The sequence below is a fragment of the Hyperoodon ampullatus genome, assembly GCF_949752795.1.
Source record: "Hyperoodon ampullatus genome assembly, chromosome: 12".
Classification (NCBI taxonomy): domain Eukaryota; kingdom Metazoa; phylum Chordata; class Mammalia; order Artiodactyla; family Ziphiidae; genus Hyperoodon; species Hyperoodon ampullatus.
In genome coordinates, this window is record NC_136925.1 from 89,642,224 (window position 1) to 89,649,919 (window position 7,696).

Consider the following 7,696-nt stretch of genomic DNA (forward strand, 5'->3'; position numbering starts at 1 on the left):
ACAGCGGAAGTCGGCGCGGAAGCGCGGAGGACGGCGGGCCAGAAGCGATTGGACGGCAGTGGAGAGGGGGCGGGGCCATGGGGGAGGCCTGGCGTGGGCCCGCTTCGTTGTCCCTGACTTCCGATTGGTTCCTGGGGCAGGGGCACGAAGCCGCTTGAGCCCCCGGGGGTCACGTGGAGGTCTTGGAGGGCGTTTAGGTGAGCTAAGTGCAGCGGAGCGCGGGTTCTCTGACTTCCTGACGGCCTGGGCACGTCCTGCAGACACTGTTGAGCGCTCTAGGTCTGGGAGTACATATCCGCTCACCTAGGGGCGGATGACCCCAGTCGCCTCCTGAGCCCTGGAGGCGGGGCTGTAGGGTGGCGGGGAGAGGCAGGGTGGAGATGCTGAAGGATTCAGAAATGTCATTGGCCCAGTTGGTCCAGGAAAGTGGCATGAAGGGTGCAGTTAGGGAGAGGGTTTAGGACGGTGGGGAAGGGATAAGCTTAGGGGTTAGGGCCTAGAGTTAAGGGTTAGGAGTTAGGTTTGGGTTTAGGGATTGGGCCGAGGGCTAAGAGTTAGGGGTTAGTGTTGTAAAAATTAATAAGCAGAAACCTCAGTTAAATAGGACTGGGAGACCAGAACGGAGAGCTCTCATGCGTTACCACAATTGCGGAGCCCCACAGTGAAAAGAAAGACTCTCATTTCCTGGCCTCAGGAAAGGACTGAGCCAGGACTCAAGGACTCAGCCAATAAAAAGTTGTGTACTCTGTTTGCTATAGCCTTTCCAGGGTCCTCTTCCTTTCTACAGAGGTGTTTTCCTTCCCTTGACTCATGGGGATGCTCATGTGCCTTGCTGTGGTTGAGACCTCCAAGTTGTGATTTTCTCCCGATCCTGAGAATAAACCCATATTTGCTGGAGAAATATCTGGCCGTCTGTTTGTTTCAGGTCAACACCAGGAAAACTAACTCAGGAAATGACCTGATCTCCCTTATATACCATCTTCAGTTAAAACACAAAAGGTGTTGGGGGAGGGGGGAGGCCAGTTAAAGGAGGTCATCAGGCAGTGCATAGTAAACAAGGGTATGTTTGTTACGCAGATTTAAGTCCAGGCCTTCTCCATAGGTAAAAGTTTCTTGAGCTTCAGGTACCCTATTCCCGGTACAGAGAGGGAGACACCCTTTCAAATGGAGATTTACCTCATAAATTCCCCTCACAGAGGGAAACACTACTTGGTTTTCTGAGATCTTGTGTGCTTTTTTTAACCCTAACCCTAACCGTAACCCTAACCCTAACCCTACCCTAACCCTAACCCTAACCCTAACCCTAACCCTAACCCTAACCCCACGGTGATCAGGGTCTAGGACAGGTAGAGGGAGAATTTAAAAGGTAGAAGGCAGAGCGTTATGTTGGGGTGGGTTCAACATCCACCCCAGTAAATCAGAAGCAGGAGGTTAACATATCCTGGGGGGAGAGAGACCCTGTGGAGAGAGGTCCTGGGGGTGCACTGGTCATAACCCCCTGAGGTCATATGTGCCTGTCTGACAGGAGGTCCTATATGTGGGCCACCTGTGCGTGAGGGGGGTCGAAGTTGGGTTTGGACACAGGGTTGATGAAATGTGCTGGTACCTCCCTTTGTGGAAATGTTTTCAAATCACAGGGAAGCTGAGAGTCTTCTGGATGTTCTCTTTGTCAAGAAAAATAAATAAGATATAGGAACTTGACAGACAGATCCCTAGTGACTGATGATTTCCCATCTGCAAATAGACAATGTAACTTTCTTATTTGTTGGCTGCACTGAGAATACGAGAATTCAGAGACAGAAAAAACATGAAATGTCCCTTGGGGCAGCTGAATGTTGTGGAGAGGTAATTCTCGATCCCAACCGAAAGCACCTTCCCTGCCACCTGCTGCACTGGCTCCTGGGCCTAGTCTCTGAGCTCCCCCTACAGCCCAGCCCCTCCTGTCTCCCTGCAGAGAGGTTTGTGTCTGGGCTCACACTGACTTCCTCTCACTTTCTCTTGCACAGTAATACATGGCTGTGTCCTCGGTGGTCACAGAACTCAGCTGCAGGGAGAACTGGTTCTTGGACGTGTCAGCAGTGATGGAGATTCGGCCTTGGAAAGCAGGTTGTAGCTTGTACTCCCTGTCCAGTACCCCATCCACTCCAACCCTTTCCCAGGGCGTGGGCAGATCCAATTCCAGTAGTAACTGCTGGTTACAGAGCCCCTGGAGACGGCACAGGTGAGGGACAGGGTCTGTGAGGATTTCACCAGTCCTGGGCCAGACTCTGCAGTGTCAGATCAGACAGGACACCTGAGAACAAGGAGAATAAGTCCCTCTTAGTCACCTGCAGCCACAGTCATCCCCATAGACCCGCCCTGAACCTGAGACAGTTACCTTGGGGACCTGTCACCAGACAGAGGAAAAGACCCCACAGCTGCATCTTCTAGACCACAGCTCTGCCTTCCCCAGAGACCTCAGCCCTGCCTGAGGAGAGAGCTTTGAGCTCGCACTACCCAAGGGTTAGGGTACAGGTTAGCGTATGGGTTAGGGTATGGGTTAGGGTACAGGTTAGTGTTAGGGTACGGGTTAGGGTTGGGGTACGGGTTAGAGTACAGGTTAGGGTACAGGTTAGGGTTAGTGTACGGTTTAGGGTTCAGGTTAGGGTACGGCTACGGGTTAGGGTTAGGGTTAGGGTTAGGGTTAGAGTTAGAGTTAGGGAACGGGTATGGTTAGGGTTAGGGAATGGGTACGGTTTAGGGTACAGGTTAGGGTACGACAATGGGTTAGGGTTAGGGTACGGGTTAGTGTTAGTGTACATGTTAGGGTTAGGGTTAGGGTCACCCTGCGTCGCCAACCACTGGGCAGGAGCCAGGACCCCCGAGACAGGTACGTGGGCCTGAGGACCCTGCCTCACCTGCACTCCCTGGGATCTGGGAGGGAGCCCCTTGCCGTCCTGGTTCCTAGGCCCAAGCCTGTGCTCCTCACTTCCCCGGGCCCGTCCGTCCCGCCGGGCGGAGCCCTGGCCCTCCCGCTGTCCGGTCCCTTCTTTGCTTTCCTTCTGACAGAGGTGGGCTGGGCTGTGGTCTCCTGGTCCCTGGCCCTGTGCCTATCCCTTGCTGTCACCACCATCCCCAGACTGCCATCCCACCCTCCTGGGGCCGCCCCGGGTCCATCGCAGCTGCCCGCCCCCGCCCCCCGCCATGGCTCTCCCCTGTGCCGTGCTCTGTTCGCCCTGTCCTTTGACTGGCGTTTGCTGTGTTCCCGTTTCCTGCAGGGCAGTGCTTCAGCGAACGGGAGCCCCCTGCTGCCAACATCTGGTGCTAGCACCCCTGGCCGCGGCGGGCGGAGGCAGCTGCCCCAGACCCCGCTGACCCCCCGTCCCAGCATCACCTATAAGACGGCCAACTCCTCGCCCGTCCACTTTGCTGGGGCTCAGACCAGCCTCCCTGCCTTCTCCCCCGGCCGGCTTAGCCGTGGCCTTTCAGAACACAACGCCCTGCTCCAGAGAGACCCCCTCAGCCAGCCCCTGGCCCCCAGCTCTCGGATCGGCTCCGACCCGTACCTGGGGCAGCGTCTGGACAGCGAGGCTGCTGCCCGCACGCAGCCTGAGGACACCCTCACCTTCGAGGAGGCCGTGGCCACCAACTCGGGCCGCTCGTCTCGGACTTCCTACGTGTCCTCCCTGACCTCCCAGTCGCACCCCCTCCGCCGGGTGCCCAACGGCTACCACTGCACTCTGGGGCTCAGCTCAGGCGGGGGCGGCCGCGGGAGGCACAGCTACCACCACCCCGACCAAGACCACTGGTGCTAGCCGCACCGCGACCGGCGGGCGCGTCCCAGGTGATGAGTTTTATCATCCGCGCTGGGCTCCGGGGCGCTCGGGCGCTGAGGCGGGGGCAGCAGCCCTGGGAGGAGAGCCTCGCCCCTGTGTCTCCTCCCTCGCGCTGGGCGGAGCGGTCTGTAGAGGGCTGTGGCTCCCTCTCTACCCCTCCCGCGCTGCCTCCCTGGGTCTCACAGCTCAGAGCCTACCCAGGACGCGGCTGTGTGTGCTGAGCCGCACTGGGTGAAGGGCCCAGCATCCGAGGTGTGTGCTGGGGACGTTTTGCAGGAGGGCTGGATCTTGTGCGGATCATCCTTCATCCAAACGTGCGGTGCAGAGGAGCGGGCGAGACCTCAGGCCAGAGTCGGTGGTAAACCGAGGAGGTCTCGTCAGCCCCCGCGCACCGGCAGTCCGGTGGCGCCCTTCGCACCTAAAATGGCAAATAGGCGCTAGAAACACACGCAGATGCTCTGTCCTCCCAGACACGGTCAGCCCTGACGGGGACCAAATCTGGACCACGTTCTTGCTGTTGGTTTTGATTTTTAGTCACGACACCCTTCACTCGTTTGTTGACTCTATATACTTGATCAGAAAATAAAAATAACCAGAATAACGGGGAAGGGAATGGTAACATGACTGTGAAACATCAAACCTATAGGAGGATCTCAGCCTCTCAGGATGTGTGTTCTCGGCTTGCTCGAGGAGATGCTCTGTGTCCAGTCCAGGCGGCCAACCAGACCACCCCGGCTCCCGCGGCTCTCAACCAAGTGCCTGACCTCCTAGCCCCTCGCGCAGGCTCCCGGGGGCGGGACGGGAGGCCTGTGTGAACTGCGAGCGGGCTTTGTGGAAACTACTCCAAACAGCAACTGAGTAGAAAGCGGATGTAATGGAGAACGTGCAGAAAACATCCAGTAGGTCCGTCGTAGTTGGAATGAAGCAGCCGTTTGCCCTTTTTCCTCGAAGCAGTAGAGGCTGCAGGGCACGTGTAGCATGGCCTGCATGGGCGGGTCTTTCTACACGCGATTCTCAGGGACAGGGTGCCTGACAGGCAGGGCGAAATCTCTGTAGTTGTGCAAATTTCTTTTCATAGAAGGCTCATCGGAGAGAGGCTGGTGGGAAGTGGGGGAGATTGGATGGGGTGGGGACAGGCAGAGCGCCCGCGTCTGAGCAGATGAGGGCAGCTGGGAACCAAACAGAAATGAGGCCGGAGCTCGGAGGAAGGAGCAGCTCAGCTGCAGCTGCTGAGCTGGGCATCTGAGCCCACACTCTTTCTGGCACAAGAGGTGGGAAAGCAGGCAGCCAAACGAAGTCCCGCTTCAGGGCCACATTCAAAGGAGAAAGACCACTGTTAGGATGTGGTGCATAAAACACTGGGAGACCCTTTGTTTTGTGAACAAAAGGAGCATTTAGATGAGTAGATTCTGGTGTGTCCTCCATATTTTGAAATGTGAGATGATCTCTTTGCTGGATCATTTGAGTGTTCCCATTGGCTTTTACCCCATGATTCTCCTAAAGAAACTTGGAGTGTGATGTGTGTGTGTGCGTGTCTGTGTGTCCCCGTGAGTGGATGCCATTAACCCATAGGGCTATGCAACAAAAGACACACATTTATTATTAGAAATAAAACACACAAGACCGCCACCTGTTCTAGCGTTTGAGCATGATTGTGACCAAACCATTTTACAGAATTTCCTTACTTGAAGGCACAACACTCTGAAACTTTAAAATAACAGAGTATTTTACTCAAATAGGATATAATTAAAATCGGAATCTCGGACTGTGCATGTCATCACTGGCTCCTGTTGCAAAGCAGAAGGATGAGTATTTGGGGACTGATGTTTTGTCTCTGGTCCCCCAGCCCATATTATTTTGAGTGTATTCGTCTGTGCAGAACCACAGCTGCTTCCCCAGGCCATGTTGGGCAGAGAATCCACTTTTCCAGACGCACACAGCCATGCTGGCTTGTCTGGATTCTTCTAGACACTGGAATTGGTGAAAATTACAGACAGCGGGGGATATACTGTCTTGTTTTCCTGACTCTGCATTTTGTTTCTGTACTGTCTCTTCTCAGCTGTCACGTTTCCCCCCAAATCTCATAGTGAGTTGCCAAATTTGAAGTGCATCAACCAGTTGTCTGCATCTGGAACCAGTCAAGCAGTGGCTGTAGTTTGAATAAGTTATGTGTGCATGTAAAATATATACATATATACATATATTCAAGTATGTGCATGACATGTATATCTTCATACTTTTTGATAAAATGTATTCATTTGTTAATTTTTAATTATATTTGATATAAATCAAGGGTTTGTTGCAAAACTTTATATTTAAGAACAGTGTTTAAAAAAACAAAAACAAAAAGAGAAGTGCCAACCATGCAACACAACTGGGACTTGCTTTAAAAAAAAATTCTGTGATTTGACTAGTTTGCTGCCTGAGTAATATTTATCAGCCAAACTTTGGATGCTGCTATTGTTTCTACAATGACATTTTGTATGAAGCAAAGTCCTGGATTAAAATAAAACTTAGCAAAAAATCAAAAACAAAACCCCACCATGCTGCTGGGTGATATATGCAAGGGGTGCGGAGCCAGGCAGATGAGCCATCTCCGTGGGTACGGGGCTCAGGGGCGGAGTGCACAGGGCTCAGAAGAAGGTGAGAACCTCTTCAACTTGCTCTGGGCCTGATAGGATGCAAGGGTGGATTAGGCCCAGCTTCACGGTGAGGATCAGGGTAGGCTTGTGGCTGGAGGAGCCAGGATGACTCACGGGGGATGTGGTTGTGTTTTAGGGTTAGGAATACAGTTTGGGAGTTGAGCAGGCATTGGCTGAGGTTTGGGGTGGCTGTGTTGGGTGGGTTAGTGGTTAGAGGTTAGAGTTAGGTATGGGGTTGAGGTTGGGGTGTAAGTTAGAGTTGGGGTTAGGAATTAGAGGTTAGGGTTAGGTTACAGGCAAAGGGTTTGTCTATATAACCACTAACAGTGTAGGGTTATGTGGGTATAAGAATTAAGGTTTTGTTCAGTCTACTGTACATTAGAGCTCATTTAGAAAAGGCATAATTGAACAGGCTTAGGTTTCAGACAAAAATGAAAATTGTGGTTCTGCTTACACTGGGAAAAGGGATTGGAGTAGGGTTCAAGTTTTTCGTCTGTTCTGATCTGGGCCTCTATTTGGATTAGGGTTAAGGGTGGTGTAGGATCATGGTCAGGCTCAGAGGTTAGGGTCAGGGAGCAGAGGAAGGTTCAGAGTTAGAGGGTCAGGAGTGAGGATGGAAATTCAGGCTCAGCGCTCAGGGTTAGAATGTAGGGTCAGGGTCAGGGTCAGGGTTAGAGGCTCAGGGACAGAATTAGAGGGTACATTAAGAGGATGAGGGGCTTCCCTGGTGGCGCAGTGGATAGGACTCTGTGCTTCCAGTGCAGGGGGCCTGGGTCCGACCCCTGGTCAGGGCCCTGGATCCCACATTCATGCCTCAACTAAGAGTTCGCATGCCACAACTAGGGAGCCCGCATGCCACAACTGAGGAGTTGGCAAGCTGCAACTAAGGAGCCCACGAGCCACGACTTAGGAGCCCTGGAGCCACAACTTAGGAGCCTGCCTGCTGCAACGAAGAACAGGTGCAACCAAATAATAATAAAAAAAAAAAGAGGATGAGGTTTTGAGGGATAAGAGTTAAAGGATGCAGGCTAGAGGGTCAGGGTTAGAGGGTCAGGTTAGATGGTCTGAGTCAGGGTCAGGGTAAGGGTTAGGAGTTTACAGGTCAAGGTCGAGTATCTAGGGGCTAGGGGTTAGGAGCATTAGGGTTTAGGATTCGAGATTAGGAGGTTAGGGTTAGGGAGTGAACAGTAGAGGTTTGGGCGTTAGGGTTAGTGGGTTAGTGTTAAGCACAACTGGCCC